The sequence below is a fragment of the Orbicella faveolata genome, unplaced genomic scaffold (assembly GCF_042242905.1).
Source record: "Orbicella faveolata isolate gen_17 unplaced genomic scaffold, um_ofav_v1 contig_2, whole genome shotgun sequence".
Lineage (NCBI taxonomy): Eukaryota > Metazoa > Cnidaria > Anthozoa > Scleractinia > Merulinidae > Orbicella > Orbicella faveolata.
This window is the reverse complement of record NW_028301547.1, coordinates 6,687,842-6,715,471: the sequence shown is the minus strand read 5'-3', so window position 1 is coordinate 6,715,471 and position 27,630 is coordinate 6,687,842. Positions and strand designations below refer to the sequence as shown.

General features: G+C 39.0%; 2 long non-coding RNA genes across 2 annotated transcripts; both read right to left on the bottom strand.

The window, feature by feature from the left end:
• Positions 1-246: 246 nt before the first annotated feature.
• Positions 247-26,308, bottom strand: LOC149111735 (uncharacterized). The gene is made up of 5 exons (XR_016207110.1): positions 26,111-26,308; positions 8,459-8,631; positions 7,271-7,398; positions 5,896-5,977; positions 247-2,382 (listed from the first exon to the last, which is right to left on the bottom strand). It is a non-coding gene; the product is annotated as an uncharacterized LOC149111735 (long non-coding RNA).
• On the bottom strand, positions 20,011-21,737 carry LOC149111736 (uncharacterized). The gene is made up of 2 exons (XR_016207111.1): positions 21,038-21,737; positions 20,011-20,706 (listed from the first exon to the last, which is right to left on the bottom strand). It is a non-coding gene; the product is annotated as an uncharacterized LOC149111736 (long non-coding RNA).
• Positions 26,309-27,630: the final 1,322 nt, after the last annotated feature.

Below are 27,630 nucleotides of genomic sequence, written 5' to 3'. Positions count from 1 at the left end.
TGTAGCTCCGCTACCAGGCTGGGCTAAATTTATATATTAATTCAAAGACATTAAAGGTTTGCTGGCCTTTATTTTGATATTTTATTACTTGTAACGAATCACAGTAAAACCATTTTGTCCGTGTAATTTTCATACTGTATCTGTTTGCAGTGAATGTTTTTGTGCGGCCAATTTATATGAGAGACTTGAATCAATGAATCAGCGCAAATTAAAATTTTATCAAGCTTCAAAGCAAGTGGTCGCACATTTTGAGTTTGTTTTGGGAGAGTTATTGACGTTTGCGGCACCCTGGGTGGCAATGGGAGTTTTTGCGTTTCCGCTCTCAGTGAGCGGCGAAGCCGCCTTAGGGGCTTCGCCACGAGTACAAAAAAAAAATAATAAACCTGTGGCACCCAGGATACGTTTGCTGCTGAGAATTGGGGAAGATGTTGCCCAATAATGAGTGAAAAAAAGGGTGTCGGGGAATTTTTATTTTTTGCTTCTTTCAATAGTTATCTCAATTTTAGTAAAAGGAATGCTTGTTTTATTACCTCTCAAAGTTTAACTGCGTGTCGAAAATAAACCAGACGATTAATCAAAATTTCTGGACAAGAATTTTTGGAGAAAGGCGTCAAGAAGACATAGCGATATTGATCGCTTCCTTCAGCTTAAATCCGACAGAAAACGAACTTGATTAGTGAACCTCTGCACTTCAGGAAAGCGAGCACTATATTTAGAAAATATGTCATGAAAGTTCCAATGTAATTGTGTGACAGTTTATCCTATTTTTAAGTTGCGTGATTCAGGGAATCTAGGAATAATAGAAATCGGAAGCACGTGCCTGCGGAAATCTCAATTAGTTCAGTCGATGATTACCAGTTAATTAGCACCAGATTGTAAACCCGTTTCATCTTATCAACGAAACATGTAAGCTTGCGTGTCAGGTATAACATGAGTTAAAATTTCTAAGTCTGACAAAACTGCGCGAGGCATTAGAGCGAGTGCAAGTTGGAATCATTGAAATATTTCAAATCTCCCTTAAGAATCATGTGACTACCAATTACACTTGATTAATGTACAGCCTGGCCCTGACACACGTCCTTGGTCTTCTACGTTCCGTGGGAAGTGTCCAAAAGTATTTGCAAAAGTCTTGAGGAAATTGATATTAGGAAATCTCCATTTGAACTTGCACTCGTATTTTCGGACGTACAAAGGGGAGTGGGTGGACGCCACCCCCATGAGGTTTTTTCAAAGTCTTGAAAAGATGATTTACCCTAAGGGGCTGAAACTTAGTAGCTGTTTTTTCATTTTCTGCGGAGACTTTGATGTGTCAATTGCACGTCCATCATTTTTTACGTTGCCATGACAACCATCAAATTGTAGGTCTGGCCAAAAATCAACTTTTTTTGAAATAATTCTGTAGTTTTATTTCCAGTTTTCTTCATCAAATTGTAGAAATTCATGAAAACGTACGCTTCCTATGCATTCTGGCTTGATTCTGGGTAAATATCCGTTATTTCTTGACTTTTTAAGAAAATAGTAAAATCCAAGATGGCGGATCCAAGATGGCGGGTCAAATGACGTCATTCAATCAATGCAAATTTATTTCGCTCTGCCCTAACAGAACGAAAACCTAAGGGGGGTCCATCCACCCCTCCCCCTTGTACCACGGTGGGGGTATGAGTCGCTTGTACGTCTTGAACTTTTGTTAACTCCTTTTTACCAGATGCCTTCTGCAAAACCAGCACAAAATATTTTACTTCACACTTCTTTTAACTGTCGCTAATGAAAAACTCCTGAAGATTTTTTTGGTGGGCTTGTCTCTAAGCCTCAGAGATTCCTGTCTACCAGCAGAATGCCAAAATAATCTAAAATCTACCAATTGATTTTTTCACACAGGTCTAGATGTATATTCAGTCATATAAAACTCCGTGTTGACGCCACCTCTTCTTATAGGGCAAACTCTTTATTGCAGATGCCCTTGAGTTTTTGGACCTTATTCTTAATCCTGACCTTTGGTAAAAATATGATAATTGATGACACCGATTATTCAGGTAAATGGGAATTTGACTATAAACTTGAATGAGTCTCATTCAGAGTTCCGTGCTTTCTTCGTTCGATCCTTTTCGACGGGGTCATTTGACGGGGTCATGGTTTTTTCGAAACCCAAAATACTCTCATAATTACATTCACTTTGTGCGCATTTAAGTCGAGATCTTGACGAAAGGTCATATCAAGAGTTGAAAATTGACACTTAAACCAAGTGCAAATTGTTCATGAACCTAATACTAGCCTTTGTGAAGCAGGAGTAGGAAATCACTTTGACGTCGCTGATTTTCGTTCGCTCAAGGTACAGTTGGTATCAGTTGTGGAATCCTGTGTACGTCTGGGATGATTTTTCACCTGGGACATAGATAATAGAGGGGAATGATTATGAAGCCCGGCAAACATCAAAGGAGCAAACAAACGGGTTAAGATTTATGTTAATAATAGTAAATAATATATTAATATCTTTAGAGGAGGCCTCCAATCACCAAGAGGTGGTTTTCAGGAGGGTCCTCTCAAGAGCAATAGTCTAAAATATACATTAAATATCCAAAATACAGAAGTAATAAAAGCTAAAAACGTGAGACTAAGGTTTAAGAGTGTGTCCAAGAGAAAACCAGGCAGAACCAGGCAGGAGGTGATACAGCTCAGATCACCGATTTCGCTCAAACTTGGCACAAATGTTGGGTAGGGTGAGTGAATGATTGTGACAAAACAGTAGGTCAAAATATTTTATTCCCTTCAAGTTAGGGGACCCCCTGCAAAAATGGCCATTTAACACTAATTTATGCATATTTAATTAGCCATATTTGGTTTAGTATTTCTTCAACAAGAAAAACCATGTGAATATGAAATCCACTGGATCATGTTGTACAAATGTCAGTCTAAAAGCACAGATATTCATTTCAACTGGGCAATTTGATTTCTGTCCGTGGCTTCATGCATTTCACCTGGACAATTTGATTTCTCCCCGTGGCTTCATCTTAAGTAAGCCCCGAAAATATTTAAAACAAGTGTGTCACTTGCTTCTTTTCGCAGAATTTCTACTCGTAATCGATAGGAAAATGCTTAGCTATATTTCTTGTTGATTTCGAGTTAGGTTAAGACAGAGAAATGGCTTTTGAGATTTAAGTGGATGTTCATGAAATGGCCATAAATCGTTAAGTTCCATGTAAACAGTACCCTGAGAGAAGGTCCCCAAACATTTTATGACTTTTTTGAGAACTTTGTTGATTGCTCTTACTATCCATGTTAGAATAATGTGTATTTGCTCTTGCCCAGTGCAGATATTTGCCATCAATTTAAAGCTATTCACATCGCTACAAAATATGCACCTTACTTAAGATGAAGCCACGGGGAGAAATCAAATTTTCCAGTTGAAATGAATATCTGTGCTTTTAGACAGATAGTAGTACAACATGATCCAGTGGATTTCATTTTCACATAGTTTTTCTTGTTGTAGAAGTACTAAACTAAAGATGGCTAAATAAATATGCATAAATTAGTGTCAAATGGCCATTTTTGTAGGGGGTCCCCCTAACTTGAAGGGAATAAAATATTTTGACCTACTGTTTTGCCAAAATCATTTACTCACCATACCCAAAATTTTTACCAAGTTTGAGCGAAATTGGTGGCTTGAGTTGTATCATCCCCTACCTGGTTTTCTCATCGACACACTCTTAAAACTAGAACTAGGATTAAATATACTATAATTAACTAAGGTTAAAAATGGTTAAATAAAACCTGTTTCAGTTTGTGTTTAGAAATCCTTTCTGGCATAAGTTTCTTCATGATCAGCTCACTTGGCAGTGAGACCCAATCGGGTTTTGCTATGTAATAGTTTTGTTTCTGCCCCATTCCGTTCTTGGCTTGCTAATTTTGGGCATGCAACCATTTCGCGTATTGCAACAGTGTTGTTGACTCATGGTAGGTCTGACCACATCGAAATGTTCGGGACCTCTAATTTCAAAAACACCGATGACCAAAACGCCTCGCATGTAATGGGACCCACCCCAATGATGTTAGGGCTTCAGCTGATGTCACTTTTCCCTCTACAATCTTCTTTGCAATGCGCCTTTGGAATGATTGCAGTTGTTTCATCTGTGTTGTTAGACCAGGCTGATCTCCTCAGGACAAGGCCATTTAAGTATGCTGTGAGGCTTTTCTCGTCGAGCATGTGATAGCCGGATTCGGTTAAACACTGAGAGGCGATGTCCAAGTTTTTTGTAAAAGGCTATTGGTATGTATCTTCCATCTCCATTTCTCATCCAGTACTACTCCTAGGTACTTAAAAGATGAAACACGATTCACTTGCTCTTTATCCGGAAAACTCAAAGTCATTAAATGACGAGAGCATTGTTTGCTTCCTGACAGCATCAATTTAGTCTTCTTTACATTAACTGTTAATTTGTTGCCGATGTACTAGTTGGAGATTTGCTTGAAGTCATGTCGAAGTACATCAGTAAGCTCTTGGGGTTCGATGCAGCAACCACAAGAACAGCATCATCTGCATACAATATCACTTCACTCTTCGTTACAGCAGTTGAATAGCTGTTAATGTACACATTAAATAGAAGTGGACCTAAAATACTCCCTTGTAGCACACCCACCCATGTTAGCAGGTCTAAGACCGTGCATAATCTTTTGTTTTGCGCTCATACGCTATGCATGAATTACGTAACCAAAAAGTTGCTATCGGTTTGTTCCTCAGTCGAGAGGTAAACAACTACTGTATTGTCCACGGTCAAGACTGAAATGAGAGAAAAAAAAAAAGATACAACAAAGAACTTTGTCGGGTTTCATCATCCCCCTCTACTAGCTATGCCTAGAACAAAGAAACGTTAACCAAAAAAGCAAATTTCACCACGACAGCGGCCGCCCCCTGGAAAACGGCCTTACCAATGACAGCACAAAGGGGGGCAATCTGTCCCAGGAGATGAGTCTTTCAGTGCCTTCAGAGCCTGAAATATTAATTAACAAGACACCTAAAAGCAAACGATATTCTTTTCAGCCTGAATGAAAACGATCTGAAAACGATCTAGATCTCCAGTCAATGAGTCTCAAACAATTAAGGCTACTGGAACGAAAAATGCGCAGATCTCGAAAGGAAAGTTTCAGATTTGACAAAAAGCGCTTCAGTCAAAAGCCTTCTCACGCAGTTGGGTTTACCACTGATGAACCAATGTTGCTTTATACAGGCTTTCCTAACTGCATGTATAAAGCATTCATGGCAGCCTTTAAATGTTACATCTAGGGAATAATTGAGAGAATTTCAGATATTGGTTGTGAGGTGATAATGAGATACCCTAGGAACACTACTTAATTGTCTCCACTGCGATGAGGTGTAAAGAGCGGTACACCTAGAGCGTTTACCATTCAACCAACAATTTCGAAATTTCGAAACGGGGACAAATGGTACGGAAATTTCCTTGGACAAGTTCCAGAAAAGCCGGAAATTGTTGAATTTCCGAAAAGCGAACCATACAACCGAAAATTCCGGAAATTTAGGGAGAAAAATTTGATGGAACGGAAAAAGAAAAATCATCAACATTTTTTTATCGAAAGTTATAGGCTAATAGGGTAATATTATAGGGTAATAGCTCTAAATGTAATGGTATGTTAGCTTTAATTAGTGTCTCAGATACGTTTATAAGCCCAACCAAAAACCCTTATAAGTTTAAAACCCACGACAATACCTGTTTTTGTCAACTATTTGGAGCAGGGCCAGCCAAAAGTACTACCATAAAATCCCAAGTTGAAGCCCTGTGCTTATATAACTTCAATAGACAAGTGTCTCACGATGTGAGTAAGTACTTACATGCAGGCCTCTAATTCTACGATCCGAGCAGAAAACGTAAAGGAACTACTTACCAACAAATACATGTGGAAAGCCCTTGCCAGGATTAGGTCTAAACCACATATTTCTTAACGTTTCCTTGAATTCTTCAGAAGTCTAAAGGACGATAAGAAGTCCACGTAAATGCCTTTTCAGATTAAAGGTATATGGTAAATTTGATTCTGCCGGCCTTTTATCTTTTGTGAACTTGTTTTGACCATGGCAAAGTGTCTAAATGATAATTGAGGCATTTTTATATTGCAAAACGGATAATTGGGGACCTTTCGATCGGAGTGCAAGTACGAGATTGACTTCAAGTACAAGATTGTGTACCAGTACTTCGTTTAAAACCAAGTCTTTATCGTCTCATTCCTCTCGTTTCATATCAATCTTTTGCCGGTAGACTCTTATCCTTTTGGTAACCAATAAGGAGCAATGAATGATCTGGAGACATAACGGATTAGAACTGGAAAGTCGTAGGTGTTGACATTTAAAATTACTTGGGAAAATGCCGAATATTTAATTTTAACGATGCTGTAAATCCTCAAATTAGTGCCCGGTGCTTACTCCAGAGGAAACGCATGTTTGTATCATGGACTTGAAGTATCTAGGAAATTAAAAACTTTCACAGAGAGCTTGACAATAGCGAAACGATTGAGAAAGGAGATTGTTAGTTGAAGGAGCCAGCTATGCCAATACATGCATCTTGAAGTTGTAATATCCGATTTATAACCATGAATGGGTATCGATAATATTGTAATGACTGTAAAAAAAGAAGAAGAAATAAATAATAATAATAATAATAATAATAATAATAATAATAATAATAGCAATAATAATATGCCACACTAGTAATTTAACACGATCAACACTGTAGTCAACTTTTGAAAACAGTGAGAACGCTTTCTTGAAGAGAGAGGTTGGGAGGAGTTACTTCTAAGTTTGGGCCGATACTCTTATTAAAAGGGGCGTTTCCCAAGAGGGTCGTCAATTCGAAGATTTCTGGTAAGTGAAGTTCTACGGACCCACCACACACAACTGTTACTAAGTTCGTTACGTTTGTTACGGTTCCTAAGTTTCATGCGTTTTTAAAATCACCGACGTTGCAAGTACATGTAGTATAGGGTAGATTATGCAACTCAAAAGAAGCTTAGAAAACTCGTAACTAGATTGTAAAAAATACGTCAGCAAGAGCAATGAATAAAAGAGAGAACAACCACAAAAACAACTAAAATAATCAACAAATAATTATCGAAGATTAGTGTCAGGTACTTAGGAGCTTTAACCACATCATAAACACAAAGTTTTTTCTCTTAAGAAAATCTTACGTTATACAAGGAATTAATAGGTGTAAAATAAAGGTTCAACTGCCTTGTCGTAAATAGTAAAACAAATGGTGATTGACTATACTTTTTGAACAGGTAGTAACTTCTCTACGTTGAGATAATTCAAAGCTTGTTCCATAGGTCCACCTGCCGTCATGATCTCATCGAGAAATGCATCCTAGAGAGCAGTGTTTGCCTTGTCCTTCACCAAAGCTGTTAAAATGCAAAACATGTAGATAAGAGAGGGGATCTTTTATGAATTTTGTCCCAAGTGAGTCGTTTATATCTTTTGTTTCCATCGCCAATTTGCAGAACTAATAAAATGCCGTTCTGTTTAGTTCTTTTTTTGTGCCGGTCATTGGAAAATTTCAAGCGATCGAGCACCTAGGATTAGCCAGTAGAGTTAAGGTAGCTGGAAACAGTCTCCAGCACTTTTCTAATAGCTATAGTAACACTTCCGCTATTTATCTTTATCAAAATAAAATGCAATAATTGTGTTGCAAAAACGTCCAGCCATTAGTCAACCAATAATGCTATTCTGTATGATGTAAAAGGTTACCATAACAACATTACAACGTTTTAGAAACACCCTTTATTTTAGCTTTTGAAAGCACTTTTGTTTGAGAAACGAACGTGGTGACTCTCATTCAAATTGCGCTGAGCGTGATGACAAGCAAGTTTTGTGAAGGTGACAAAGGTTAAAAATAAAATTCTGTAGGGGATTTAAATCTCTGAATCTCTTCTACAGATTTTTTTTTAACTATACAAGAGGGGGCATTTTATCGTGCTAATCACACTTCGATTAAAAAAAAGGGGTCGCCGAGCTCGTTTTTGAGTTATAGCTAATTAAGATAAAATTAGGGATCTTTCTGTCAGGTTGTATTGTTGCTTTCAATTGGTAATCAGTTAAAAAGGATGAGCACAATTTGTTCGAGATTGGACATTTGTGTGATACATTATTGTAGGATGATATGACAAGTATTGATCCATCAAAACACAAGTGATGGAAAGAGCTGGAAACTAGTGTGTCTGCTCTTATTTCCAAGCTTTTCATATATCAACTTAATTTATCGTCAATTTATTTACTGGCTTCGGTAGAGAGCCCTTTAAGACCTACACCTTACAAGAAAAGTAAAACAAAATGTTCAATAAAAATCTCACCCAAGTAGCTTGATTAACACATTCTCGAGTTTTTGAAGCTGTACAAGTAAAGCATGAAAAAGTTTATTAAGTTGACTGTCAGCTTTTTATAGACACTCTATAGAATAGCTACCTTCGAACTTTTTAAACACTTCGGATGAGGCAATTTTGGCTTGTCCGGCTGAGGTCAGCGTAAACCATGGTGCTTTTTTTGGGTCAACATTTAGTTCCCCAGGAACTATTAGGTTGCTTCCAGCCTTGCTCCACATTTCGTTACAAACAGGACCAAGCTCAAGCTGGGTAGCACTTGAAATGCAATAGAGAAGCATTCACAACATAGCAGTTATGTAGCAAAACTGAGATCTTGTAAAGCACGTGTCTAATCAACAGTTATACTAGCGCGTATTGGATATGTGATGACATATAACCAACGAGTGGAGTAGCGCCTGATGGACTATGGTCATTTCATATCCAACGAGCGCGAGTGGAATAACGGTCTTATTAAAAACGACCCCAACATATAGAAAAATAGAATAACATAAAAGTATAAGCGCTCCCAAAAAATTACGCATACATTTTCCATATTTTGCAGAACATGCTATAATTGCTCATATACCATGATGGTTAAGCCAATGAAAAGTCGTGAATTTAATTACCCAATTATACAGTTTTTAATGATATGTATTATGAAGAGAATGTCTCCTGATGCATCTTCCCAAAGAATAACTTCAGAATATCTAGTCTGACCACTCTCATAATTTGCCTTCCTTCAAAGTGCTTTACCCTTCAAAACATATGATATTAACTGATACAGGGATAAAATTGATTACTAATTAAATTTTTTGGCTGTGGCAGTTTCGTTCTTAAAACCTAACTCTTGCACCTATTTCGTACCTTTTTCCACCTTTTTCACCTTTTTCACCCCCCCCCCCCCCCCTTCCCCCGCCCGCCCTATAATATTTATAATAATTACATGGGATGATTTATTTCCTTTATTCGTACTTTGTCATCCAGGTATTTACTCTAGGTATCTGTTATAATATTATATTGTTAATGGAAGTTACTGCATGTGTTTATTTTTCCAGTCAGGAATTTGTGCCGATTGGCAATAATCAAGTTGTTAACTAAAACATGATTCCATTGCAAAGCGAATAAAGTTTACAATAACACACAAATCGCTCCGTAGGGCCTCATCCTTCCCCAATGTTTTTCAACGTCTAAGAAACGACTTCGATTAAATTTCTGAAACCTTCTTAGCAACGAAATATGTGACAGCCACACAGTGTTTTAAACTTTAAGGCCGACCTGAAGGGCGGTACAAGCGGTGACGTGAAGTTGAAATCTTTGAAAATAAGGAGTGCTTTATTTAACATTGACGTATTAACTCGGAAAACGCGTACGGTTGCCAACGCATCTTGGTGACCTTTTTTTTTAACCATGCGAATACTTTAATTTCTATTATAATAAAATGTTTAAGCAGCTTTAAATTGTAATTGTAATTCTCGCCTAAATGACAAAGACGATAATTTGAAGAGTTAAAATCGAAGAGGGAATTATTCCATTGTGGCAATTCTGCACCTCGTAATTTGAATCCCGCTCGACGCGACTTGGTGTAATTACTCGTGCTTCCGTTGGAAAGTCCGAGTCATAAAATGCAAGCCTTTAATTCCTGGTCGCCGTCATCGTCGTACTATTTGGTCTCCAAATAGGGGGGTTGAGTGTAGACGTTGTTGGGGGAATTAGCTGACATGCAGACAAAATGTAGAAACGCAACTTATATTCTGAACGATAAATAGCAAGTTCTGACAATACTCGATACTCGTGAAACGCATGAAGAAGATCTCGGTTCTCTCGCTCGATCTCGACTTAGTTCCATGTGCTCTGTCACGTGACCTTGTTTGTGTCCCATGATTCCACTACATGAGGTGGGGGGGGGGGGGGAAGGGGGTCATAGTCCTAGGCGTTCCAGGCGTATAGCGTGGAAACGGGGCACGGCAAGAAAACCCTCTTTCACCGTTAATTTTGCCAAACGGTGAATGCCACGAAAATCCTGCATTAACCGTCCGTTTTCTGATATCGGAAAACTTTCTGTTAATTCGGCGTTTTCCTTGTGTGAACGCCAGTAGGTGAATAAAGCGTTTTTTCCGGCGCTTCTTAATATGTAACTGGTAACAGTAAAAATAGGAAAAACGTGACGTTTACCCCTAAGTTTCTGCATCAATTAATAACGTTATTTTAATTTGCTGAACGTTTTTCTGCCGTTTCTGACCGAGTAAGTGAATCCAGCGTTTGTCTGAGGTCTTCTAACTATATCTGCTAACAGAAAAACACCATGAAGACACGATCTATGTATCAAATTTTCAAACCTAATTCCGAGAAAACTCAAGTGCACGTCAGGAAAGCAGTTTACCCGCTGAGTTTTGAAAACTGGTGATGGGAACTTTGTTTAGGGTTTACATTCGACCTTTAATGTAGGTGAGATACATCTGGCATTATATTTCTTTATTTTTTATTTATTTCACTTACAAACCTTATACAATCATCATAAACAAAACTTGTCGATTAAATAATAAATTAATGCGACAAGGAAGCCTAACGAAGCTGGGAGCTTAAAAAATTCGGCTTATTAACTTAACTCATAGCTAATTAGCAAAATGGGCCGACCGGTTTAGATCTTTTGGTAGTTTGGTGATTTGGAATGGTTTGGATATGTGAGATGGATTAGCCATTTTCACCAGTTTGGGCATTTAGACCGGTTAAAATCTTTTCCCAGTTTGGTGATTTGGAATGGTTTAAACATGTTAGATGGATTAGTTACATTCACGGGTTTTGACATTTCGATCGAAATGCACCAATCACAGCCGACCTTTGTGATATAAATGATACCGTGCAATCAGTCGACCTTATCGCCTGAAGAAGACTAGCAGTAAGCAGTCGAAACGTCGCGATCTACATCTAAAGTGACCACATCGTGTGACAAACGATAATACACTTTATTAAACAGAAGATTACATGCCCGCTTGTGGATACGAATTTCATCTTCTCGTGTTCAACTCGATATCTCGATATCGATATCGAGTTGAACACTCGAAGATAAAATTCGTATCTAAGCGCGGGCATGCAATATCCTCTATATAGACGCACGGCCGTGCGTATATAATATATGACGCGTGCAGTTTCAATTTAGCTGCAAAATTCCTTCGAGTTTAGTGCAAGTTCCTTTTTTTCGGTAATGTAGAGATTATTCTGAATAATCCAAACTCTACTTCGAGCTTTTGACTTTGCCAAGCCAAGATGTTTACTTGTCCACATTTTCATTGAGTATTTTTGACTTTGTTTGCCTACATGTTCATTATAATCAATTCGAAGAAGCGAATTTTCCATCGACAATTTTATAAACCAGGTTAAGCGTTTTCGTTCAACTGTTGCCCAACTGATTGTGGCGTGTTAGGATCCTAATGACCTTTGTTTTCCTTCCCTGTGCATTGTAAGAACTTTAAATTTGTAGTCAATTCACAAATAAAACATGTTTTTGCGCCCAAATTCTTGTCGCCATGTTGTAAAAAAATTGGTTCATGCTTTTAATTTAGCTGTGCGGATATCAGGTTATCAATGCACTTGGGAAGTTTGGACAAAACTCAGTAAGCTAGAGTTGCTCTTGGCTATCGTCTCGAGCAACTCTTACGCTTCTCTCGTGCTCTCCAAACTTCCCGCGAACATCCACAACTCGATATTCGCATGCTTGCCTCATCTGCCAAGTTCTGCTTACGACGATTCTTGATTTTTTCAACATTTGAGTTGTTCTTGTTTCAACCGTCATAGTCTGTTTTCAAGTCTGCAGTGGTCATAGTTTTTTTGGTAGTGTTTTCTTATTTTGGACTCGTACATGGTTCATTTGTTATCTCGTGATAACAAGCATGAACTTTGCTTATTTGGTAGGCTTTCAAGCAATAAAGTTCGTGGGCCGTTCCGAAAACGATCGACATTATTGCCCAAACTTTCTTCACAAAACACGGTATTAAGAATCACTGACTGGAAATATCAAGAATCGCTGGCCAGGTTAGAAAAATCAAAAACCCTGAAACTTTGCCTAAAGAACGCTTTTAGGGAGCCACTTGCGAAAATATTATTTCGATTTTCTTATAATTTTAAGTCCTCGAGAAATTCGCAAAAAACGAAAATATAGCTCTTTGCCTCATTAAATATGCAAAAAATATCCGGAAAATTGACAAAGTTCTCGGTATTCGCATTGGAACAATTTACAAAACTAGAACTCAGGGTAAACTTAGCATAAGAGCTTTACTTTTCTTCTATCTAACAATAGGCAGTTTTAAATTTTTCAAGCATTTTGAAGGATTCCGTCGATCGTTGAAGAATTGCCTTTTCAAGCCCCTATGAAAACGGCAAAAATTGCGTAGTTTTACGGGCTTAAAACGCATCTTGGTATGTCCGATATGGAACTAAACCAAGTACTGTGCAAAAGAGTGTTGTTTCTACTATAATAATATGGAAAAAAATTTCTGGACAATCGAGGTTCACACAGGTAAAATGCAAAAGTTCCCGACAGTCTCTTCTCAAATTTACATAATGCGGTATGTTCAAAGAACTCTATTGTTGAGCACTCTAGTCTGTTTTTGTTCCATTTGTGGGCCATGCTTTGTGGGAAATATACAAAAAGAGAGTTGATCCATGTCGTTATTACAACATTGTTTCATTATTTCACGCAAGATACAAAAAAGCTATAGAAAAAGCCCAAAATATAAGTTCAAAGTTACATAGATTAAACACGTTACATGTATTACGTGACTGGCGTCACGTAAGATATATTTTCAGTTAGCTCCAATTGGAATTCCTCGATTATTGAGGTTTAGACACTTGCTTATAATAGAAGCATAATTATAGGGGTTTGTCTTTCCCGTCTATACACACCCGATTAGTCTGCAAAGGAGACTGGTCTTTTAAAGTAAATTTTAGCATGTGTCTCGATTTTGATCTTGATGGAAAACGAATTAGGTAAATACACGAAATGAAACGAAGAGGATTAATTAACGTGATCCAGCCAGACCAAGGAAGGAAGTTTTCTTGGAAAATAGAGCAAGACTGTTTGAAATCGATTTCGCGATCTGACCTCGGTTGGAATTCGGCCTAGTCCAAACATCGCGTTTCTGCCGTCCCGACCTCAAATAATTTGTCCCGGCGGTTGCAATGACAAGAGAACAGCGGTGATTCCAAAAGTCGAGTTCAATCAGTCGCGCAGAAGATCGGAAGGCGCTTGCTTTGCTGAAGGTCATTTTCAAGGCTGCAAATATTAGCAACGGCAGCTGATGCAGCGGGCTATTAATTCAGTTCGGCACGGTACGTAAGAGCACGCCGAAGCCAAGTCGTGCTACACGGTATGCAAACTTTATTCATTCCCCCGAGGGGGGGGGGGGGGGGGGCGGGGAAGACTCATATAAAAATAACGGGGGTGCTGGTGCTGGTCGTACATATTAGGGGTTAATCTTCAAAAGGTCCACCGCGAGAGCTTTTGCAGTACCTTTTACGGGGATTGAGCGGAAAAATATGACAGGGGATAATGTGTTATGTAAACGACTGTCCGTTTAACCATCGATTTTCGCTCTCTCTTTATCATTTGGAAACTATTAAGGCTAACCAATTGAAGACACCAACAACAACAAAAAACACCGTTAGAAATATATCGAGTAGTCATTCTTTGAAGAGACTTTTTAATTTTCGTCAATTATGCAAAAAAGTTCAACTAGCCTTAAAAACGTTTGTGTTTGCTGGCGCGCGTTCTTACTGCCCTAAAACGCTATTTAAGCCCGTAAAATCACGCAATTTTTGCCGTTTCCATAGGGGCTTGAATTCTTCGACAGTCGACGGAACCCCCCAAAATTGAATTTAATATAAAGCTTTCAATAGCTGGTTTTCACATGACGTCACTAAAATTCAAACAACAAAACTATTGATCTTCCCGAGATTTTACTTTAGTGATGTGTAAGAGCAGCTGAAAACCAATATTCATACAAATTTTCGCTCCGAATGGGTTCTTGGTTTTGTTATACTCTACGCTTGAATTTCTAAGCTTTTGCTTGATGCGGCATTTACATGATGGATTTGAGAGCTGTCATGATGGTTAAAAAAGTGACTTATTTCGGGGAAATTGGCTATCTGAACAGTTCATGTCTTAGAAAAAGTACTATTTTAATGTTTTAGAGTTCCTCGAGGGATGAATGTACGCTTTTGCAGCAAAACTCAGTGACACATGTTTCTGTTGGTTTCCGGTCGCCATGTTGGTGCCCATACAGATGGGCACCAGCATGGCGTCCCCATACAAACCTCTATAAATTTGGGTAAAAAAATTCTCCGCATATCTTGCATAGGAAAAATTGCTGTGACCAGAATCTTGGCGGGAGTCTTTGCATATTTACCTTCTTTCATTTCCCCAGATTCTGGACTTAATCTATTGAACGGTTTTGATTTTTAGTTTCATCTATTTTGAATGGCGTGACACTGAAAACCAGCAATATGCTTAGTTTATCCGGTGTTCTAGTCTTGTAAATTGTTTCAATGCGAATACTTCGAAGAAGAACTTCGACTCAAGCGCGGTAGCAGTACGATGTTTGAAACCATGCATGCACTCAGTTCGGCAGAATGAAATAAAGTCGGCGCAACTACTTATAGCACAGCAGGCCTAATGCTGTTCCGGGGCACGGCAGTAGCGCGACTTGGCTTCGAACGGCGTGCTCTTGCCATGCACGTGCCGAACTGAACCGGGACGGCGGAGCCGGAGTGGAGGCTTAAGCCCCCACCCCCTCCACTTTTTACCACGATGACAGTTTATTCTGTTTTAGTATGAGGTACAAATGAAGAAATAAAGAAGAAGGAAAAGAAAACGAAAAAAGTCTGGTTGATAACAGATTTACCAAGAATTTACAAAGCTATAACCTCGTAACAAATCTGTAGGAAGCTTTTCATGTTTACATAGTTTTAACTTTGCCGCAGCGTGCACTTCCTTCCCACACACGGGAGGGGGAGGGGGGGGGGGGGGCTGTGTAAAAGCGCAGTTCAGTCAGTACTAAGGCCGTGACATATCATGGAGGGCTGAGAAAGATGTATCAAGCTCACAATACCTTCAAAATATATTGCTGTAAATGCACTAAAAGTACATGTCATTTTATAGTTCATCCACTAAGTTTATTTTCTTAAGAACTACACCATGGAGAATTTCAAAAGTACCATTTCCGAGCCCCTAGATTTAAAATGTTTTTTTGGGGGAGGATGCCCCTAGACCCCTCTACAAACTTGCGTCGGCACCGCTCGTTTTCAAGCCCCCCACCTCCCCCCACCCGCCCCTTTCCTTCACTTGAAAAAAAGACTCCGCCGTCCCTATGAATTCATATCCCGCTGGATCAGCTGCATTTGCTTTCTAGCATTTAAAAAGATCTTCAGCAAAGCAAACTTCTTCCGATCTTCTGCGCGAATGAATTAAATTCGACGTTTGAATCTTTCATAGCTTTTTGTCATGCCACTGCCAGCCCAAATTTATTTGAGTTCGGCACGGCAGGAGCACGACGTTTGGACTAGGCCGAATTCCAACCGAAGTCAGATCGTGGGATAAACGTCAAACAGTCTTACTCTATTTTTCAAGAAAACCTGCTTCCTTGGTCTAGCTGGATCACGTTAATAAAACCTCGTCGTTTCATTTAGTGCATCTAATTAATCCGTTTTCCATCAAGATCAAAATCGACACACAATGGTTGAGAAATACCTTAAAAGACTAGTCTCCTTTCGAATGTTTGCAGACTAATCAAGTGTGTATAGACCGGAAAGACAAACCCCTATAATTATGCTTCTTATAAGCAAGTGTCTAAACCTCAATAATCGAGGAATTCCAATTGGAGCTAACTGAAAATATATCTTACGTGACGCCAGTCACGTAATACATGTAACGTGTTTAATCTATGTAACTTTGAACTTATATTTTGGGCTTTTTCTATAGCTTTTTTGTATCTTGCGTGAAATAATGAAACAATGTTGTAATAACGACATGGATCAACTCTCTTTTTGTATATTTCCCACAAAGCATGGCCCACAAATGGAACAAAAACAGACTAGAGTGCTCAACAATAGAGTTCTTTGAACATACCGCATTATGCAAATTTGAGAAGAGACTGTCGGGAACTTTTGCATTTTACCTGTGTGAACCTCGATTGTCCAGAAATTTTTTTCCATATTATTATAGTAGAAACAACACTCTTTTGCACAGTACTTGGTTTAGTTCCATATCGGACATACCAAGATGCGTTTTAAGCCCGTAAAACTACGCAATTTTTGCCGTTTTCATAGGGGCTTGAAAAGGCAATTCTTCGACGATCGACGGAATCCTTCAAAATGCTTGAAAATTTAAAACTGCCTACTGTTAGACAGAAGAAAAGTAAAGCTCTTATGTTAAGTTTACCCTGAGTTCTAGTTTTGTAAATTGTTCCAATGCGAATACCGAGAACTTTGTCAATTTTCCAGATATTTTTTGCATATTTAATGAGGCAAAGAGCTATATTTTCGTTTTTTGCGAATTTCTCGAGGACTTAAAATTATAAGAAAATCGAAATAATATTTTCGCAAGTGGCTCCCTAAAAGAGTTCTTTAGGCAAAGTTTCAGGGTTTTTGATTTTTCTAACCTGGCCAGCGATTCTCGATATTTCCAGTCAGTGACTCTTAATTATGTATATGACCCCCCCCCCCCCCCACGAAGAGCGAGCTCACGATAAAGCAGTGACATTTAGCGACTTTTTGAATATAAATTAACAACAAATGAGGCCACGTGAGCGCACTGTATATTGTTAAACCACTTCTCATTTGCTTACTTTATTTTGTTTCTGTCGACAATTGAATTCGACGATCGTGACAATTGGTCACGAAATGTCACAGAGGAAAGAAGGACCTTCTCCTCTATCCCTTCAAGTGACTTCCGATAAAGCAAGCTGTCGCATTTTCATTCCCCACGGCAAAAAAGGTGACGTTCACCGTTTAGGAAACGCGTGGTGAATTTACGCAGAACGTGGCATTTGCTTACATTTACTGGTGTTCACGAATCGGAAAATCCAAGATTTTTCAAGTGTTTTGCGGTCATTGGATTCAGGTATTCGTTCCACTATCCGGTAGTTTTCCCTTACGGTGAACTCCGGAAAGCGCGCGTTTTCTGGAATGTACCGATCGGTTAACAATTGGTGAATATCTTGTTTGTGTGCGTTCACAGATGTTTTCTCGGTGTAAGACTTTAGGTTCATCCGGGGTTAACATTTGAAAACCGGCATTTTCCGTTGTTTTCCAGAACAGCAAATGGCGGGAAATTTCGCAAAACACACTGTTTTCCAGAATTCACCGCTCGGTTAACGTACGGAAAGCATAGTGTATTCCTACGTTCACAGAACTTTTCTCTTGTTTCCTTGTACTTTCCGAGACGGCGAACTCAAGAGAATTCAAGAAAACCCATGTTTTCCAACGTTCACCATTCGGTAAACGTACGGAAATTATCGCGTGTTCCTGCGTTTTCAGAAGTTTTCTTGTGCTTTTCTCGCATTTTCCCTGACAGCAAACGCACGTGAATTCAAGAAAACGCTTGTTTTCCAATGTTCACCGTTCGATGAAAGATAAAAATTGTATCTTCACTGGTTACCACTCGAAAAATCCTGGTATTTCACTGGTGTTTGTATAATAAAGAGATTTCGTTCATGATGGCTCAATACGTATCAGGGAGGACCAGCGCGCGCGCTAATTTTATAAAGTCGTTTTTACAGTTGGTTTTTTCTCGTTTGCATTACAATGTAATCCAACGTGTGTGCGAGGCAATAGGGACCTCAAGCATCGATGACTTTGGACGTCACGGACGTTCGATCGCTGGCAGAAGAGGGAACCTGGGAACAACGTTATCGCCACCTGAGTTCGTGACATGACAGTGCGTTAAGCAAAGCAATTACGCTAATTTACGGACGTTGTCGTTCGACCGTGAAAATGTAAACACATACTTTACGTGTTCTTGACGATGTCCAGTTTAAAGGAAGCGCGAGAAATACTTTCTCTAGCATGGAGTCATCATTTTATTTCCGAAGAAGAATTTTGTTTTTGTATGATCCTAGTTTCTCCAAAAATCCATCATTTCCTCACGCCGACTACAATCGTTTTGATCTCAATTCCATGGACGAAGCAGAGTGCTTTCATGAGTTTCGAGTAAGAAAAAGAGACATTGTTAGACTTGCCGATGCCCTTGGATTGCCTGAGAGGCTATGTTGCTACCAACGAACTAAGGCCGACCGCATAGAGGGACTGTGCATGGTGCTAAAAAGATTTGCATACATGTAGTAAAGTTGGATTACAAAATCGTTGTGCAATGTCTTTAAGGGCCCATTAACCGATCTTTTCGAGCCGTTGCTAAGGAAAGTTTATTCTCATATAACCTCATCATTTTTAGTTAGTTCAGAGTTATTTCATGTGTTTTAACTTTTTCATGATCAGTAACACTAGTGATGATGTCATCAGGCCACGCCCATGGTCATATGACTAATAATGAAAAAACGCAAAGGCTCCCAGGCAAATTACTTTATCGGGATTTTTTCATTGATTTAATATTTTAATTGAAATTCTCATTACGCTATGCATAGATTTTGTGTCATTTTTAAAAGGTCAGATTTTGAGAGAATTTCAAAATATTAAAAATTGGTAATTTTCTGAAAAAGCATGATTTTGGAAAAAGGAATGCATAGCTATCTTTCCAACGTTGGCTTTAATCGAAATCCGTCGAAAAAGGCTGGATTTAATGAAAAACCGCGTTTCCTTTAGCATTTAAAGAAACCGGAAGTGCGCCTGATATATATTGGAAGTTACCCTATCAGCGCGTGCGCAGTTTACACTACCAGCGCACTTTGGTAAGATCAAACAAAGCCACACGGAGTTAGCTTTTCTCTGTCTATTGCTCTTATTTTTCTGTCTTTTTCTTATTTTGTCTTTGCTTGTGCTTTTTTAATTTTGCATTTTGTGAAACACGAAGAAAAACATCTAAAATGTGAGCGAATTTGCAAGTTATCGAGTTGTTTTTATTTTCCGCGCTCAGGCTGACGTGAGTAACCGGAAGTGAAATTTCACCTCCTTAGCAACGCGCGCGAGCGCGCGCATAAATCGGTTAATGGGCCCTTAAGGTCATTCCTCACATTTGCATTGCGCATCCTTACTGCGCATAATTTATGGCGTCATTAGCGCGCTCTCGTGCACGCGCATATTGAAAACACGACGGATTTGCCTTGATATTGAGCTCTGTCAGTTGAAAAATGGCTCTAGCTCGCAAACGAGCACGGGCACCCCAATATTATTTCCAGTCATTGTAATCAACTAATCATAAGCTTTACGTGAGAAAAGACTGATCTAATTTCTATTGCTGAAAATTGAATAAATAAGAAAAATAGCAGACACACTGTGGTCTTTTGTATTTTGCAGTCGGTAACCACGTCAATAAATTTGGTTCAAATTTTTAATCAAGGATTTAGCTTTCTGCCTGAATCAAACTTAAAATGTTTATTTGTGTTCGACACAATGCATTGACTGTAGTTTAATGCCTATTCTTATGAGTCTGGGTTCACAAAGATTTTACAATTACTGGGAATGCCTTCTTATAATAAGCATCAAATAATGCCAAAATGGGGCATTTTCAATGCCTCACTGTTCTTTAATGAGCATGGGCACCCCCTTTTTTATTTCAAAATTGAAGTTATAATATGACAAATATTCAGTGGACAAAGTTTGAACAAAACTCTATTGTCACTTTTATTTCAGAGGAATTACCTTAAGTCGAATACTTTTAAATTGCAGATAGCTCTTATATATATTCCGCATTTATATGTAGATTACACTTGTTGCGTATTTATTGTTATTATTTTTGTTTAGTTCGTTTTCCCACCTCTGTTATTAGTTACTTTTGTTGTTGTTGAATTAGCCCTTTAACAGGGATCCCAATAAAATGTATGTATTAAATCTTAGATTGATGGAGCAGATTGATTGATTGACCCATTTTGTTGTTTTAAACTCAGATAGAAGGCAAAAAAAACATGATGCAGCAATGCTTAAGGACCCTGGGTTATTAGACGATTTGGAGAGAAGTGCATTCAGTCCTGTCACTGGCGAGGCCATGTGCATTTATGGCAACCCAGCATATTCACTGCGGCTTCACCTACAGCAACCATTCAGAGAAGTTCAGCTCACTGCTCCCATGGAACAACTCAGTAAGTCCATGATCTCTGTGCGTACATCTGTGGAGTGGACTGGAGGCGTTTACATCTGTGGAGTGGATTGGAAGCGAATTCTCCCGACCAACCTCGTTTTTAGATGAGGCTATGTAAACACGGAAAAAGTGCTCTGTTACTCAGGCTTAAATAATCTGCTTTACGTGTAAGCGTAAGCTTATTACATGGAACACACGTTTTATTTTCAAACGGCTACCTATATTCTTCAATTTCCGCCAATCGCGCATATTTCTTTAAGAAAGATTATTAGAGAAAAAAGTGTGCACATTCGTACAACTTTTGATATTTGTTTGTTGTGGCTTAGTAAACTTAAACCGAAGGCTAATAATTTTTTTTTGTTTCTAAAAGTACGCCTTAAGCTAAGTTACTTGCGAGACTTGAGAGACCTTCGTCCAAATAAATTTAAGCTTACAACTAACCTCGAGGATCCGCTTTGACCAGCGTAATTCTCTCCATCGCCGGGAACTTGCAAGCTTGACATGACTACAAGTACAACGGAAATTTAATGAATTTATCGCAGTGAATGACATCAAATCATCTTCGAAGCACGGCAATCTTAGTCTCAAATTCACCTTTCTTCAGCGTTTTGTGCAGGACGTCAAACTATGCGATCCTGCGTTGTCGACGTGACCTTTCATCGGGGACGGACGGTGTATCCATAGCAACAGCTGACAACAGATGAAAAATCATTTCTGGCAAACGTCCGTGACATCCAAAGTCATCGATGCATAAGGTCCGTAATTTCGGGATAAAACTACAAAATAACCTGAAATTGCCTCACATGCATGTTAGATTATATTGCGATGCGAAGAGAAAAGTTAACCGTGAAAAGGGCTATTGGATAGAGGATACTCAACGAAGCAACTTGAGTTTACCTTGATTTTTTTATTTGTTTTTATTGTTTTCAATCAGGTTGTTAAGTACGATTTGATAGCGGAGCTTCGGCGGGCCGAAGAGCCGCCAAGCGGAGCCCCATACTCATATAGGAAAGAAAAAGAAACCCATGAGTTGATTTCTCATGGTTATCATGGCTAGCGGTATTGCTCGTGGGCGGGTACGCACGACGGCGACAGGGACGATGACGGAGTCGCGCAACAGGGCGGCCATGCTCGAAATAATAGGTTGACAGAGATATGCAGCCTTGGTTTACCGTGTACTTCTTTGATATTGGACATCCAAATTATGATCAATTGACACCTGTCAAAACAAGGTATCCGCTGACCAGTATCACGTGACCATATCGCGGGCTCAAGTTTACAGCTCATCGAGGTAACACAGCGGTCAAATGTCTGCGCATGTGCAAGCAATGGAGTAACTGAAAGCTGGCCAAAATATTTTCATGATATTGTTCTTTTCGTGGGTCATCGGCATCCTATAAATGACATTTTCCTCGTTATTTATATATTTACATATCTTTTATAAGAATTAAAAATTGTTCTACCTTCTGCTTGTTGCAGGTCTTTCTTTTCGGCGGTATCTATTTACCGTGCTCCTTGAATTTTTTGGCCTCTTCGATTTTGCATTTAGTGCACCAGTTTTTCCCAGGTGTGTAGTTTAGAAAAGATTTTCCCACCTGGTCAAAGACCAGGTACAGGCGGTTTGGGATCGGTATTTTGGCCAGCTATGCCCCCATGACGATGGACATGAACATCGTTTGTCGTTTTGATTCATCTCGTTCCTGTGCTTCAGACAAATCCAGGATCCGGATGGAATCCCCACAGTCCTTGTCAAAATTTTTCCAGCTCGTCTGAGCGAAGCCGAATTACTGCAATTGCCTTTTTCTTCTCCCATTTTTCCTCCTTTTCCACACCGTCTGTCGACCGTTTCCGGCGTCACGCATCGTATGATTAATAAAAAGAAATAAAAATATACTACGCCGTCGGCTCATAGCATGACACGGGTTTTCAAGACTTATAAACTTTTTTGGTAAAGCTCAAAACAAAATGGTAAATCAACAGAATACCGGTAACTTAAAAAACTTTGTGTCTGAAAAGTCTTAAGTTTTCCTTTTACCTACTTTCTTTTCCTTTTACAGATTTCTATGAACTTTTCAATTTTTTTCGTAAATTTTGCGTGACACCGGTTGTTTCCCATGTTTTCCTTTAATTTTTGCGCGGGAAATTGGCGCGCGGCTGCCAAAAAATGTTCCCATTTGCGCATGCCCGACGTTTGATCGCTGTGTTCATCGAGGTCGAGTGTTTTTTAAAGTTGACCGCTGAACAAGTGCTGGTTTTCGATTGGATCGCGGGCTCATCCGAGGTTAACTTGTTGAAAACAGGGCAGGATTGTTCGGAAGCCGGTTAACGCTAACCCAGGATTAAAAGTTAACTTATAACTTTAAATTATAACTTTTTCTTCTATACAAATGTTTTTTGCTGCTTTGTTTTGTGTATATAGTGATTATTAAAACTCAGAACAGAAGGCTAAACAATATACAGAAAACCTCAACGCAAAGTTACAAAACTCAAATCAAAATTCTACCTTTTCCTTGGTTAGCTTAATTTGGCTCTGAACAACCCGGCCCAGGAGCTAGTTTTTAGGCTGGCCTAAATCTATATATTATTGCGGTACGAAGCACGAGTAAACGCTCTTAAAGTGTCTAGTTATGTTTGATCAGAGTACTCCTAAAGTACTGGTTAACCAAACCTCTACGAGCTATTTTCTTCAGTCAGCTTGGCGCAGAGACAAATACTACCATACTGGAAAAGTTCGGAAAAAAAACTGTCCAAGTCTGTTCAAACGATAGAAACATAGGTACTAACGTACCCAGTTCCTAGGCCGCAATATTTCGCCGCGGTCGATCGTTTCGGGTCACGTGGTCTGTGGCAAAGCATGGCCTAGGCAAAACCAGTTTGTCTCAATTTTTGACTTTACCGGTTTCATCTCGCAAAAGGAATTCTCGGGGCATTTCTGGGACAGTGACTGCAAGAGAAAAGCAATTTAAACTCTTCCCTTTTGTTTTAATGTTAACTGGTCAAATTTAACACCTCGTTTGGATCCAAACGGACATTATCGAGACACAAGCATCGCTTCTTTCAAACCACAGGCAAATACTGATTACTCAAAATATTTAAGCCTTTGAAGGTTTCTATTGCATGCGCTTGATCAAAGACAACGAAAATTTAACAAAGTTTCCTCAATTTTGAGTTCAAGGGTAGCTTTCTAAGTTAAGAATTTAACTATAGTATGACCGCTATGCAACAAATAAGAATGCGCTCGTAGCACTCTCTTGTAATCACGTTCTATGGACGGTAGTTACCTCGCGAAATTTATATTAAATTTAACTACAATAAACTTTTCTAGAATTCTCCCTGATATAAAGAGATGAAAAAAACCAACAAGTCAAATCGTCCTGGCCTTGGACTTTGCACTCAGAGATCACAAAGCAGGGACACGATTATGACAAGCGTTATTAGAACTGAGCTCCCTGAAACACAGAAAGATATTTCAAGAGATTTCTAAAGTCAAATTCGCATAGGAGCCAAATATTCCTTCAGTTTTCGGTTCAAAAGAGTCGGAACTATTAAAAAATTCCGTAGTTGAACAGAATTTGTAAATCACAACCTTTCGAAACTTGATACAAATGATCACTTATGCTTCCAGTTGAGGTGCATGCAAAATAAAAAAGGTTTGTGTGACAAGAATAATAATATTTCAAACTGTAAGTTTTGTCAAAGTTGCTCCTCTGTACCAAACTGCCGCAAACTTGCTAAAAGATTCAGTTTCCCATTCCTACGAGTTGCAATAATTAATCAGCATCTTCTCGGACTGGGTTATTAAGGGGGGTGAGAATGATTGAAGTCGCCCTGATAGCAAAGTCGATCGAGCAAATGAGCCCCTTCGTTTTCCTGCTATGCATAAAAATTTAAGAAAGACCAGGAATTGAAATCCCTGAGGTTTAGCCAAAGTCATCAACAAGCATCCTGCTGCTGATCCAAGCGCATGCGCATTACGTTACTGTCTAGGCTACTGCGGGCCATTCTCGGCTCCAGAGGCCGCGCTCCTTTTAGTCAGCACCAAGAAAGGCGACTTCTGGGAAGGTCCAACACCGGAAGTCTGCGATCTACGGACTTCCTGTCACTCTGCGCATGCCCAGAGTCAAGTCTGACCATTTGATTGGCTGAGAATACGAAACGATTACTCTGTGCATACTCGGAAATTTGGACCTTGCCAGAGGTCGCCATTCTAAGTGCTGATCAAAAGGAGCGCGGCCTCTGGGGACGAGAATGACTCCTGGGTCGTTTGTCTCGGATACGTCACCGAAATCAACTGACCGTGAAGGCCCGGGAAAAAGCCATACAGGAACTTGGCAAGGTATTAAGTGCATTATTGCAACGTAATTTGCGTTTAATTTCGAGAGGTTCAGAGCACAGGTACCAACCTCCTCAAATTAATTCTTGGACGTGGACACACCACCCTCTCCACTGTCCCCGAGATATTTCCGTTACGAGGTAGAGTGACGTCATAACCTAATACATGAAACTTCTTCTTGCAAATTAAGTAGGGAAATTGGGTCTATCCACTCTCCTCTTGTAACACGTTTTTGCTCCTAAGGAAGTCCATATCAATTTTCGACTTGTTTGCCTCTCGCAAGTATCACGGTATTCTATGTCACGCCGGGCCGGGCCCCCTTTCTCGAAAATCCCGGTATTTAACGGTACCGAAGACTGCTGTTTTTTGTTTGCTGTGTTCATATTAAAGATCGAGAAACAAATTCAAACAATGAAAAAGTGAGTTGTTGCATAAAGACATTTTTTGAAATAGAGCAGATCTTGAATTTTTGTGTTTTTGAATGCAAAACACATTTTCTGCAATACACAAGTTCTCGGAAATTTTTCTTCTGTAATGATGTCAATATTTATTGTCTCCTGATTTCATTTACTTGGATTGTAATTAAAACGGTATTTGTTATGTATTTGAAATAAACGATTACTTATAGCTGTTCAACAACACATCACCAATCTATCCACGAAGTTGTTGCTCATTGAAAAAATTGGGAACCGCAAATAATTTCGATGTGATTAACAACCCCAGGAATATACGCGGAATTTCTAGCGCTAGTCAAGCAGGTAACGACACTTGTATTAAACATATATCATCTTTCCGCACTTCGAACGTTTTTCTTTCTATATGGCCTGGTCACTGCAGATGGTTTAAAAAAGCAGATCCAAGATCATTCAGGAGAGTAAGTACAGCACTTACAATTTTGACAAGCAAAACTGTCCAAAGCAAGCTGACAAGATGTAAACGTTACTATTTTTATCAAAATTTCAGGCTGCATCTGTCAGTTTTTCCTCCTTCCAGGTGTGTTAAGGAATATGCTTCGAAATATCTCGCTTTTTTAATTTCGTGGACTCACCTACCCCCATCGCGACACATTTTTGTTTTAGTTTTTTTCCAAGACTTTCATGACAATCATCGACCTTGTTATCTCATGTCTTCTCTTTTAAAGCCGTTCAGATTAAACAAGAAATACTAATAAAAATCGTTACCTTTGAATGACAAAAGAGGTTAACAGGATAAAGGTGAAGATTTTAGCCATCCTCTATACGAACACCCCAAGTAGTGGTTTTAGCAATAACGTCTTTTCTGAAACTAGGCTGGGCTCTTTTTTATGCCTTTTACCGTCAACTTCTATGACATCAATATTTAAATCACATGCTTCATGCCAGTTTGGTTTAATCTACCATATGTGGAAAACGTTTTATTCAGTGGAAAATGAACAAGTAAGCACTTAACTGCTAATTTATTATGCAGTCCAAACATAACTAGCATTTTAGAGCTGCCTTGTAGATATTTGCTTCATCCATTAAAATATCATGTTCTCATTGAGCTTTGTTAATTGTTTTCCGCACATGTGGCATGCATTTGCTAAGGCCAGTTGATAATTTCCAAGTGGTGGACTTAAACTTAAAGGCTCCAATACTACTTGCCTTGATCATAGCATAGTCAGTGGAGGGGACTGGTTATGAAGACTGGCAAACTTCAAAGAGATAGGTTATTGTTTGAGTTTTTCTAAGTCAAGTGGCAATGACCGTGCACACTCAAATTCAAGATGGCATCGTTTGCGAGCGAACGTGTGGTCATTTGACGTGTTTTATACCCTAAGAAATGTAGTTCTGTCATCGTGAATGATCATAGCTGAACCAACTTTACGGCTAGCGCCTAACTACAAAGCAAACATTTATTTCTTTGTTACTCATTTTCGTTTTTTATTCTTCAGCTTGTTCCCTTCCAGTAAAATGTATTGCGATAAGTCTGAATTTAAAGCGAAATCAATTAACTAGGAATGTCCTATTCGACCGCGTTGAAATATATGATTGGAATTAAGCCATTGTTCGTTGTTCGATGAGAAACAAAAAAGAGAGTCGCACAGGGGGGTCTATGGCACGGTTGACGAACTGAAAAAGTTGAGGGTCACGGATCACGGATATAAGAATTTGTTTTCCCGGATCATACAAATAAGCAAGCAAGAAACTCTTTTTAATAACCTCCTCTTACACTAGAAAGAGTGTTCGAAGAAAGAAAAATCATGAAAGGCTAAGCCAAGGCTTCATATTGCAAATCGAGTGTCTAAGTCTCGATAGACGACTATAACCAAACGGAGGACCCACGTCTCAAAATAATGTAGAATTGAGTGGTGAAACCACGAATATCGGTAAATAATCAAGTTCTTCACGGCTCACGCAAAACCTTCAGGTCACGGATCCTAAATTCACGCTTCACGGAAAACAAAATCAGTTAGCTAATTACGCATCACGAGAATACCTCTGTACGACCCTCAAAAAAAAAAAAAAAAAAAAACCCTCACACATTTCATCAAAAGGTCGTCCGATTTCTATAGGGGTCTTAGTTGTCATGATTTACTGTTTTGTTTTGAACTTGGCATAGGACAGAGTTTTGCTATTTAAAATATCCATTTATATTTGCAGATTGCTGAAAATTTTTCTTTATGGCTTATAAAATAACGCTCTTGGAGACTAAAGCCAGCAGTTTAGAAAGACGAAAATCA